We start from the raw sequence: 12,187 nt of genomic DNA on the forward strand, positions 1-12,187 counted from the left end.
GTCAGCATCTCTTAACTAGCACAGGCCCACAGTACTTTGAATTACAGTGGGCACATTCACCCACAGATGTTCACTGGGCACTCCCTAGGGGATGGGCAATGTGCTGGGTGCTGTAGGAGATACAGCTCCTGCTTTCCAGAAGTTTATATTCCCTTGGGGGAGAGGGAGATGTGAGGAGTAGAGGGTAAACACAGTAACGGCAGGTCTCCCTAGCACCCTGCTCTCTGTTCAGCACAAGGCCAGCAGTGGACATCGTTGTCTTGCATTATTCAGGTTTATAGGCCAATACTGAAATCTATCTTATTCATCATCCCGTGAGCAGGGGAAACATCATTAGGGTTTTCTATACCAGGCTGATAGCATGTAGTATTTTTTGTTTTTTTGTGTTGTTTGCTTTGTAATTTTGTTTTCTTTTGTTTTTGGAGTATTCACTATGAAGATAAGAAAGGGTGAGAATAAAATTCCCTAAATGACCAGAGGAATAGAGATAGAAGTCAGGTCCCTCAAATTTGTTGGAGGAGGGGGACAAGCTGGGAGAGGGGACGTGCTGGGGGCGGGGCGGGAACAAGCCCAAAAAGGGACAGCTGCTGTGGTGCCTCTTTTGTGTTTGTAAATGTCCTCCCGGCAAGGTGGCTCTCGCCTGTAATCCCAGCACTTTGGTAGGCTGAGGAGGATCTCTTGAGCCCATGAGTTTGAGACCAGCCTGGCAACATAGTGAGACTCTGTGTCTGTAGTTCCAGCTACTCCGGAGGCTGAGGTGGGAGGGTCGGTTGTCCAGGGATTTGAGGCTGCAGTGAGCCGTGATCGCGACACTCCACTCCAGCCTGGGCGACAGACGGAGACCCCGTCTTTAAAAAAAAAAAAAAAAAGTCCTTGATCAAGAGGGCTTCGGGTGTTTCCATCTGTGGACTGAGGGGACGGATTAGGTGAATTCTAGGGGCGCTTCCACCTCACATTATGAAAGGTCCTGAGAGTCAGATTCTAGTTTCACTCTGTCCCGAAGCTGTGGGGCCTTTCCTTAGCCTCCGCTTCTCCTTCTGTAAAGCCAGGTAGTGGGCCTAGATCACTTTTCCAGAAGCCTGTGACTCCAGGACACCTGTGACACTCTTGAGGGGAGCGTGCCCAGTACCCCTTGTCGCGTCTCTGGGATTCCGCCGAGGTGGGGGCCCGCGCGAGGCCGCCCCCGAGCCTCACCTGTGCGCGGAGCGGTGACTCACCTGCCCTCCCGCAGCCCTCCCCGCCCGCGGGCTGTTCCAGGAGTCACCGCTTCTCCTCCCTCTCGGGGCGGGGGTCACTCCCGGCCTAAGCTCCCACTAGGGGCCGGGGAGGAAGGAATTATGAGGTGGGTGGCGGGGAGGAAGAGGTCCCTCGGGGGTCCCAGTCCGGCGCTGCCAGACTCTTCGCGCTGGGGGCCTTCCCTTTCCCCAAAAGCGGAGGCCAGAACGGCCGGGAAGAGCGGGCGGGGCGGCGGCGGGAAGCCGGGAAGAGCGAGCCGGAGGGAGGTGCCAGGAAGGGCGGGCGGGGCCCGGGCGGGGGCCGGGGCCGGGGCCGGGGCGGGGGCCGCGGGCGGAGGGCGGGCCGGGGGCGGGGGCGCAGGGCGGCCTATTTCCTCCTCCTAGCCGGACTGGAAGGAGACAAAGCAGCGGCCGTCGGCTTCGGGCCTCTGGAATTTAGCTCTCGCCCAGCTTAGCCGCAGGTAACTTCGTACCTCCCTCGCGGGCGCGGTCTCTCGGGCCGGGCCGAGAGGGTCCTTGGGCCGGGCCGTCCCAAGCTGGGCCCCGCGAGCAGCGGGCGGGCGGGGCGCGGTCTCTTTGGCGACGTCGCCGGGAATTGGGCCCCGGGCGGGCGTGGGACCCGCGTCGGGCCGGCGGCCTCTTCTCCCGCAGGGCCCGAGTATGGGGCCCGGGCGGGCACGGCAGGCGCTTCCCAGCGCTCGGGAAGTCGGGGGGCCGCCGCGGCTGGGGAGGAGAAACTACAGGCCCCGCGCCGCCGCCGCGTTTCCTCTTGGAAAAGTTTTCTCGCGGTTTCCAAACTTTGTTGCCGCGGCCTCGGCGCGCGCGGCAGCCCCGCGCCGGGCCCCTCGGCCGCCTTCCTTCCCTGGGGCGGCGGGTCTGGGAGCCGCTTTCCGGGGAAGTGATTGTCGTCCGGCTCCGAGGCGTTCCTGCCCCCTCCCCCTTCCCGGCCGCTGAGACTTCCCGGTGGGGCGGCGGGGACGCGGGCTCGGCGAACCGGGAGGCTGGAGCCCGGGCTTCTCCCATACAGCCTCGCCGTAGGTGGGCCACACCCGTGTGGACTTTTGGCGTGGCCGTCCACCTGAACTCGGGGATTACTCAGTTTTCCTGGGTTTCTTGTCGGTTGGACGCACTTAGCTTTCAGCCCTAGTTTTCAGGAGTGGCATTAGAGAGTTTTTTTTTTTAATTGTTGACTTTTAAAGGAGCGTGTGTGTGCGTGCGAGTGTGAAGCACTTGTTGGAAAAAATGTTGCCTGAATGAATGCCTGACCTTTGCTTGGCAGCAGTGGCTTCCCAGTAATGCAGGCGGCGGTTGGCCCAATTCCAGGGTTGACTGCCTCTTACGTCCTCTTGCATCTTGGTCACATTTTTTTGGTGCGTGTGTTTTGTACAAAATTTACAATTATTTGGAAAAGAGTGAGATGTGTTAAGTCTACAACTAAATTCGGGGTATTTTATATTTATGATGAAGGAAATGCTTACATCATTGTTGGGACAGGATAGGCATTTTGTGGAGCGGATATTTGTGTTTAGTCAGCAGTGGTTTTTAAATACTGGACAGGTGGGTGTTACTTTAAGGAACGGAATTTATAAATCGAATTAATTAGGATGTGTTATTTTGTTTTACAGGAAGAATGAAGAATGAGTGTAGGAGTTATCTATAGTTTCTGCCTAATTATTTACCAATCTGGACTTTTGAACAAATATTTTTTTTAAAGACGGGGTCTCCGTCGCCCGAGCTGGAGCGCAGTGACACGATCATGGCTCACTGCGGCTTCTGTCTCCTGGGCTCAAGTGATCCCCCCACCTCAGCTTCCGAAGTAGTTGGGACTACAGGCACGCGCCACCACACCCGTCTAGTTTTTGTATTTTGGTAGAGATGGGGTCTCGCCGTCTTGCCCAAGCTGGTCTCGAACTCCTGGGCTCAAGTGGTCCTCCTGCCTCGGCCTCCCAAAGTTTTGTGATTACAGGCCTGAGCCAGGGTGCCTGACCCCATCTGGATTTTTATTCAGCTAAAGGATAATTTTTTAATCCACTTAAGAGCTCACAGTGTAATAGGGGAGACACGCACCCCAGGTGTAGTACAGAGCGGACTGCAGTAAGTGCCTTAACAGTACTAATGAAACTATTGTCTGAGTCAAATCTTACCTAATAGTAACAACAAAAGAAACTTGTAGAGGCACGGAGAGGGGGCTAATACGTTTTATTTGGGTAAGTCCAGAAAGGCTTCCAGGAGGTGGTGGCATTTGATCTGGATGAAACGTGAGTCGAGTATTTTTTTTAAGTGAAGGGAGAGTCATGAGAAGCTAAAAGGGCATAGGAGTTTGGGGAATTGTGATATCACTCTCCTGGTTTTCTTTTCCTTTTGGCTCATCTCAGTTTCTTTCTTTTCCTTGCCCTCACTCTTTCCTCTCTTACCCAGGGTTCTTTCCAAAGTATCTTTTTCCTCCACACCACTGATGTGGCATCACCTTGACTCCCATTGGTGATATCTCATTTCATATAGTGACTTAGAGATGAGAGGTACCCTCCTCCAAGATGAGAATCACTGCTCTGTGCAGTCTCTTCTGTCATCAGCTTTATGTGCTAAAAGTCCAAGCCTTTATTTTGAGTGCAGATGTGTCTCCTGACCCTCATGGTCACCTGTGCATTGGGAAGCTTTTTGGGTATCCCAGGCTTCTCAAACTCAGGGTGTCCAAAGTGGGACTCCTGTCTCTTCTGGAGACATGAACCAGATGTAGAGATCCAGGGTAACTGCCTGCCCAGGTTTTGGGATTTCCTTCTTTTTTTTTTTTTTTTGATGGAGTCTCCCTCTGTTGCCCAGGCTGGGGTTCAGTGAGGTGATCTCAGTTCACTGCAAACTCCAACTTCTGGGGATTCAAGCGATTCTCCTGTCTCAGCCTCTGGAGTAGGTGGGATTACAGGTGCAAGCTACCACACCCGGCTTATTTATTTATTTATTTATTTATTTTAAGATAGTCTTGCTGTGTCTCCCAGGCTGGAGTGCAGTGGCATAATCTCGGTTCACTGCAACCTGTGCCTCCTGGGTTCAAGCAACTCTCCTGCCTCAACCTCAAGGAGTTGGGATTACAGGTGTGTGCCAACACGCCTGCCTAATTTTTTTGTGTTTTTGGTAGAGAGAGTTTCACCATGTTGGCCAGGCTGGTCTCAAACTCCTGACTTCGTGATCCACCCACCTCGGCCTCCCAGAGTGCTGGGATTGCAAGCTTCAGCCACCGTGCCCAGCGTGATTTTTTAATTTTTAGTAGAGATGGGGTTTCATCATATTGGTCAGGCTGGTCTCTAACTCCTGACCTCAGGTGATCCACCCGCCTCAGCCTCCTAAAGTGCTGGGATTACAGGTGTGAGCCGCCGCACTTTAGGATTTCTTTGAGAAAGTAACTCACTGTGGGGCATGACAGACAGCCCTGATTGTTGGGGGTAGTGGTGTGTGCTGGTGAGGATATGGAGAGAAGGAACAGGGCCCTCTGCATTTGTAAAGGTCCTGAGACAGGAAAGACTCGTGTGTTTAGAGACTTGAAAGAGACTGGTATAGCTTGGATACTTTTTCAGTGGGGAGAAGACCTCACATGAGATTGCCAGAGAAGGCAGAGGCCATGTTGGGGCTTTATTCTAGAGGTGTAAGAAGCCATTGTAGGGAGTTTCATGATTTGATTTCCTTTTTAAGACTCCTGCTAGTGCTTGGAGAAGGCTTGTGTTTGTGTGCATGTGGAAGCAGAGAGTTGAGCTAGGAAGATGGTGGAGTTTGAGGCGGTAGGGATGAAGGGAGCTGTATTTTGGAGAAATGAGACAGGACTTAAATATGGATTGGGGCTGGACAGGGAGGCTCATGCCTATAATCCTGTTTTTTTTTTTTTGGGAGGCTGAGTTGGGAGGATCACTTGAAGCTAGGAGTTCAAGACCAGCCTGAGCAACTTTGAGACCCCGCCTCTAAAAAAAAAAAATCGACAAGGCATGGTGACACGCTCTGTAGTCCCAGCTACTCAGGAGGCTGAGGTGGTAGGATTCATTGCTTGAGCTTGGGAGGTGGAGGTTGCAGTGAGCTCTGATCATGTCACACTGCAGCCTGGGTGACAGAGTGAGACCCTGTCTCAAAGAAAAGAAAAAAAGGGAGGAAGGGAGGGAGGAAGGAAGGAAAAAGAAAGAAAATAGAATGGTGGTTGTTAGGGGCCAGGTGAAGGGGAGTAGGGAGCTATTGTTATGGGTACAGAGTTCAGTTTCGGAAGATGAAAAAAGTTCTGGAAATGAATGGTGAATGTATGTAATGCCACTGAGGCATACAGTATTTAAAAACAGTTCAAGGCTGCTGTGAACTATGATCATGCCCCTGCACTCCAGCCTGGGCAACACAGTGAGACCCTGACTCAGAAAAAAAAAAAAATAGACTGGATATTGGGGGCCTAGGGTAAAGTTGCTTCCTCAATGATTCCCTTCTACTCTCCCAACATAACCTTTCATGATGAGCTTTTAGTCATATCTTAAGACTCAGCACTTTAGTTTCTGGTAGCAAATTTTTTAGCACTGGGTGGTGCATTACATTATGCTGTACGTTATTATTGATGTACCTGTTTGCCTTTATTGCTAGGAAAGGAGCCTTATAAGCTCCTTGAAGGCAGGAACTGATAGCCTTAGTTCTTGTCTTGGTGCTTAGTACCTGGCATGGAGGGCAAATTAGATGCTTGTTGAGTGAAGGAGGAAAAAGTCTTTTCTGCCTAGAGTCTAGCTTGTGGATGGAATGATAACAGATGAGGCAACAGTCAGATTATGGAGGGCCTCAAATAACAAATTTGGGCAAACTGAGAACCATCTACAGCCCATTCTTCTTCCTTGCCACCCAGATCTAATCACTGATAAAGTCCTCTCCATGCAGTCCTCAGCTTATGTGTAATATATTCCTTTTTTCTCTTCTCTATTTCTTTTTTTTTTTTTTTTTTTGAGATGGAGTTTTGCTCTTGTTGCCCAGGCTGGAGTGCAGTGGCTTGATGTCGGCTCACTGCAACCTCTGTCTCCTGGGTTCAAGTGATTCTCCTGCCTCAGCCTCCCAAGTAGCTGGGATTACAGGCGTGTGCCACCACACCTGGCTAATTTTATATTTTAATTTTATTTATTTATTTTTTATTTTTTATTTTTTTTGAGATGGAGTCTTGCTCTGTCACCCAGGCTGGAGTGCAGTGGTGTGATCTTGGCTCCCTGCAACCTCCTTCTGCCAGGTTCATGCCGTTCTCCTGCTTCAGCCTCCGTAGTAGCTGGGACTACAGGCGCCTGCCACCACACCCGGCTAACTTTTTTTGTTTGTTTGTTGTTGGTTTTTTTTTTTTTGAGACGGAGTCTCGCTCTGTCGCCAGGCTGGAGTGCAGTGGCACGATCTTGGCTCACTGCAACTTCCGCCTCCCATGTTCAAGTGATTCTCCTGCCTCAGCCTCCCGAATAGCTGGAGTACAGGCACGTGCCCCACGCCCGGCTAATTTTTGTATTTTTAGTAGAGATGGCATTTCACCATGTTGGCCAGGATAGTCTTGATCTCTTGACCTCGTGATCTGCCCACCTCGGCCTCTCAAGGTGCTGAGATTACAGGCGTGAGCCACCACACCCGGCTGATATTTTTATTTTTAAAATACATTATTTTCTTGATTTTTCCCATACCTTCCTTTAGTTTTTTGAACATCTATAAGACAGTTGTTTTAATGTCTTTGTCTGGTAGGTCTTCTATCTGGTCTTTCTCTGGGACAGTTTTTTTTTTTTTTTTGAGATGGAGTTTTGCTCTTGTTGCCCAGACTGGAGTGCAATGGCGTGATCTTGGCTCACCGCACTGCCTCCCAGCTTCAAGCGATTCTCCTGCCTCAGCCTCTTGAGTAGCTGGGATTACAGGCATGTGCCACCACACCTGGCTAATTTTGTATTTTAAGTAGAGACAGGGATTCTCCATGTTCGTCAGGCTGGTCTTGAACTCCTGACCTCAGGTGATCAGCCAGCCTCTGCCTCCCAAAGTGCTGGGATTACAGGCATGAGCCACCACGCCCAGCAACTGGGACAGTTTTTATTGGTTAATTTTTTTTTTCTTTTAATGGGTCATACTTTCCTGTATCTTTGTATGACCTGTGACTTTTTAATTTTTTTTTGAAAACTGGACATTTGAATCTAATGATGTGCTAACTCTGAAAATTGGATTCTTCTCATTCCTAGGGTTTGCTGGGTTTTTTTTATTTATTTGTTACAGTTTGTTTTTATGCTGAGGATCAGCCTGAGATATAAACTTAAGGACTTCTCAGGTCTTTTTTGCGCCTGCACCTTTCCCTGGGCACATGCACCATGGTAACTTTTTTCCTTATCTCCCCCGCACCCTCATGATTGCTTTTGAATATCCTAGTCTTTAAAGTCTAGCTCCTAAAGAGGAAAAAGAGAAAAAAGGAAGTAGGGAGGTGGGGGCCATTGGCCCATTAAATTCTCTGGTAGTCTACTTCAGCTGGAGGGGGAGGACTTGCAGTCATGGAGAGGGTGCAATAATGGCTGTCCTTCTCAGTGTCTGCCTATCCCTGATTATAAGCAGCAATCAGCAATTAGAATATGGATCCCTGATATTTGGAGGACAGGGTCCTTATTGCCCATCCTGGTTCCCAAAAGCTGCTTGCAAGCTGTTTCAGGAATGCATTCTAAGTTGTCTGCCCATGGCTGGGGGCTAGGGAATGGGGTAGCTGCTGCTTAGCTAAGGGCTGAAATGGACTGAAACTAACCCAATTTACTGTCCCAGTCTTTTCCTTGGAAGTTGCAAGCTTTCTTCAACAGTCCCCAGAATTACATCCGACTAATTATGCCAGTGTGATTGTCTAGGTGGGGAGACTGATCTTGGTGCTTCCTACTCTGTTGTTTTAGAATCCAGAATCCTCTCCCAGAATTTCTTTCCTTTTTTTTTTCTATGAGATAGAGTTTTGCTCTTGTCGCCCAGGCTGGAGTGCAATGGCGTGATCTTGGCTCACTGCAACCTCCGCCTCCCGGGTTCAAGCGATTCTCCTGCCTCAGCTTCCTGAGTAGCTGGGATACAGGCATGCGCCACCATGCCTGGCTAATTTTGTATTTTTAGTAGAGACGGGGTTTCTCCATGTTGGTCAGGCTGGTCTTGAACTCCTGACCTCAGGTAATCCACCCGCCTCGGCCTACCAAAGTGCTGGGATTACAGGAGTGAGCCGCCATGCTCAGCCGAATTTCTTTCCTTTTAAAGGCTGAATAATGTTCCATTTATTGTATGTATATGCCATATTTTGTTTATCCATTCATACTTTTTTTGGGGGGGAGGACAGAGTCTCACTCTGTTGTCCAGGCTGGAGTGCAGTGGTGCAGTGGTGCGATCTTGGCTCACCACAACCTCTGCCTCCCAAGCTCAAACGATTCTCCTGCCTCAGCCTCCTGAGTAGCTGGGATTACAGGTGTGCGCCACTACCGCCCGGCTAATTTCTTTATTTTTAGTAGAAACGGGGTTTCACCATATTGGCCAGGCTGGTCTCTAACTCCTGACCTCAAATGATTCACCTGCCTCAGCCTCGAAAACTGCTGGGATTACAGGCGTGAGCCACCACGTCTGGCCTGTCTATTCATGGGTTGATGGACATTTGGATTATTTCCAAGGTATGCTACTTTTTTATAGCTCTTAAAATTTTTCCAAATTCCTTTCCAGAAATGTACTTTATCATCACCTGTGGTACATCAGGGTATTTTTCACTTTAGACATTCTCGATCTATTGTCTGAGTACTTGAAGTGGTGTGACTGTAGGCTGACTGTTGAATGAAGGTGAAAGGGGGGTTTTAATAGCAGGTCACAAACTTGGATAGAAGAGGAAATGTCTCTTAGGCTGGTTGGATATATAATAAGTTCTGGAAGGCCACATACTGGTGATGATGTCATCCAGAAAGGGTTTGGTACTGAATTTTTGTCCAGGAATGTTCCTTGTCAGGGATGTTAGGGATCTGCCTTGTCAACTGTAGTTCTTTGTCAGCCTCTTCAGAAGTTGATGCCCACTTAGCTCTTGAAGCAGGTGTTCTAAGTAAATAATATTTTGTACTCTTATATTCTGTGGTTTAGTTGTAGGTACATGCTGTTGTGAAAATAAATTCATTTGACTTCTCTATATTTTGATCGTGGAGGTGATCACACAACTGTTATTTATTTATTTTTTTTTGAGACAGAGTCTCACTCTGTTGCCCAGTCTGGAGTGCAGTGGCATGATCTCGGCTCACTGCAACCTCCGCTTCCTGAATTCAAATGATTTTCCTGCCTCAGCTTCCTGAGTAGCTGGGATTGCAAGCATGTGTCACCACGACCTGGCGAATTTTTGTATTTTTAGTAGAGACGGGGTTTCACCATTTTGGCTAGGCTGGTTTTGAACTCCTGGCCTCAGATGATCCGTCCGCCTCCTAAAGTGCTGGGATTGCAGACTTGAGTCACTCACCTGGCCCACGCAACTGTTTTTAGATTGGTATACGAGAGAGTGAATTTTATTGTGCATAAAAGGTGAAAAAATGAACAGGTAAAAAAATTTACTCAAAAAAATTTTGGGGTGAGTTTGGCCTTCTATATGGAGATAATAAATAAGTAGTGAAAAATATGAACCCAATTATTCTTTCTACCTTCCCTGCCCAAATCATTTTTTTCTCAAGTGACCGAAGCCACACACTTTGAAGTCTTTTTGTTGTTGTTGAGACAGGGTCTCGCTTAGTCATCCAGGCTGGAATGCAGTGGTGCAATCACACCTCATTGCAGCCTTGACCTCCCGGGTTGAAAGTGATCCTCTCACTGCAGCCTCCTATGTAGCTGGGACTACAGGCGCCTGCCACCATGCCTGGCTAATTTTTGTGTTTTCTATAGAGACAGAGTTTCACCATGTTTCCCAGGCTGGTCTCAAACTCCTGAGCTCAAGTGATCCACCTGCCTTGGCCTCCCAAAGAGCTGAGATTACAGGCGTGACCCACTGCACCTGGCCCACTTTGAAGTCCTAAATAAATTTAGGTTATTCTGTGCATGTTGGAGGATTTAAGTCTTATTAGCACCTTCTGTTTCGTGTAAGGAAAAAAGTTAAAATACATCTGGAAGAGTCTCATAGAGCAGCACTTTCTGAAACTTGCCCGGGTACCAGTATGCCTGCTTCCAGACCTTGAAGATATTACGTGTACAGCTTGGTGATCTGCTCTGCCCCCCACGTGTTGTGGGCCTGGATTGAATGGACTGAACAGTGTGGGGAATTAGTCCAGTGTGACTTGCCTTGTCTCATGCTGTTTACTCACTTGTGAGAGCACTATACTGAATTATCCATTATTGAAAGTTCCAAGTGTGCAGAAAGAACCACACTTCAAAAATAAAATGTCAACATTGCCCTTTCTCTGTTAGAGCCTTAGATGTTCATTATTTTCTTTAGTTTTTTTTTTATAACTATCAAACTTATTTTTCTCCGTGTGGGAGTATGCCACAACTCCATTTCTAATGGAGCTTGAAATTAACATGCATTTCCATTTACTTGTTGATGGACTGTCATCGATCAACCCCTCTTTTTGATTGGGATTTAATTTGTGTTTTTTTTTTTTTTACCAGCTGCAAGTTTGGGGTAATGCATATAATGTAAATACAGTTCACAGGGCAACTTCGGATGTTCTAAATACTTGTAACATTTGCTCATTTTGAACCATATTGTATGAGTAGTGTGAAGTGATTTTTAAAATGTCTGTCATTTTTTTCATCTTCCCATTTTATTAAAAGGAGGGATGGAACTATATTGTGGAAGCTAATGTAATTTTCATCTCTAAGAGGTTTTTTTTTTTCTTTTTAGACTAAAAGGGCTTAACAAGAAAAATTTATCTTTCTTAATTGCTAATTTAAAGGCTAATTTTTTTCCTAGATTGCTTAGTTTTGACTATTTGATTCCATCATATCAAGCTGTGAATTTCCTTCATTTTCATGTTTTGAGGTTTCACTATTAAATATTGTCAAAAATAAGCGGATCATCAACTCTCTTGAAAGTGTCTTATTGCTATGTTTTTTTTTGTCAGTATTTGACATTCTGAATTGAAGATGTGAGTTGGAAGCCTGGTTAATTACCAAGTTACATAATCCTGTATTTGTTTATTAACCAGGTTAGACTACAGACTGTTCTTGAAACTGAAAGTGCTGTTATAACTCAGAAAACACATTCACTATGGCCCATTTCAAGTTAAATGAAGGACTGAGCCTTTGATAGAGCATTTGCCCTATGTGGCTCTGTTACGTGCATCCTTTCTAGGCACAGATGCGTTGTTACCGTTCTTTCATGGTGTGTTGAATATTTCGTTAGATTCAATATTTCAATATTAATCCAAGCTTTTTTTTTTGAGACAGGGTCAAGCCATCCTCCCACCTCAACCTTCTGAATAGCTGGGACCATAGGTGTGTACTACGACACCCAGCTAATTTTTTATATTTTTAGTAGAGATAGGTCTCACCATATTGCCCAGGCTGATCTTGAACTCCTGAACTCAAGCGATCTGCCCACCTTGGCCTCCAAAGTGCTGGAATTACAGGCATGTGCCACTGTGCCTGGCCTGAGTTTGTAATCCAAATTCTAAATCATGGTCTGTGAAATATGATGGTGCAGTGAATAAGCTAGAGGCTAAAAGGGAGAAGCGTGTTACTATCACTGATGAAACAGTGTTTGTGGGTTTTATATTCCTGGGGATCTCTAAATTGGCAAAAGGTTTCATGAGGGATTCATTTGTTATCATTCTCTTGCTTCTGTGGACCTGGGTTATCATGTTTTTAGAAAAGCTTTGGACTGACTGAAGTGTCTTTAGAAACCTGCCATTTTGGCTGTGTGCGGTGGCTCACGCCTTTAATCCCAGCACTTTGGGAGGCGGGTGGATCACCTGAGGTCAGGACTTCAAGACCAGCCTGACTAACATGGAGAAACACCGTCTCTA

General features: G+C 47.4%; 1 protein-coding gene across 3 annotated transcripts in view; it reads left to right on the plus strand.

Annotated features, from left to right (window-relative positions):
• Positions 1–426: 426 nt before the first annotated feature.
• CTNNA1 (catenin alpha 1) overlaps positions 427–12,187 on the plus strand; it is a 177,093-nt gene continuing 165,332 nt past the window's right edge. Inside the window, exon 1 of one of the 3 annotated variants that reach the window (XM_024246966.2) lies at positions 427–1,342. The gene's annotated coding sequence lies outside the window, so the exon portion shown is untranslated. Of the gene's footprint in view, positions 1,343–1,552; positions 1,697–11,614; positions 11,658–12,187 lie in introns of those variants that run through there. The other 2 variants (XM_002815937.5, XM_063724497.1) reach the window with 2 other exon arrangements.

The sequence above is a fragment of the Pongo abelii genome, chromosome 4, assembly GCF_028885655.2.
Source record: "Pongo abelii isolate AG06213 chromosome 4, NHGRI_mPonAbe1-v2.0_pri, whole genome shotgun sequence".
Taxonomy (NCBI): Eukaryota; Metazoa; Chordata; class Mammalia; order Primates; family Hominidae; genus Pongo; species Pongo abelii.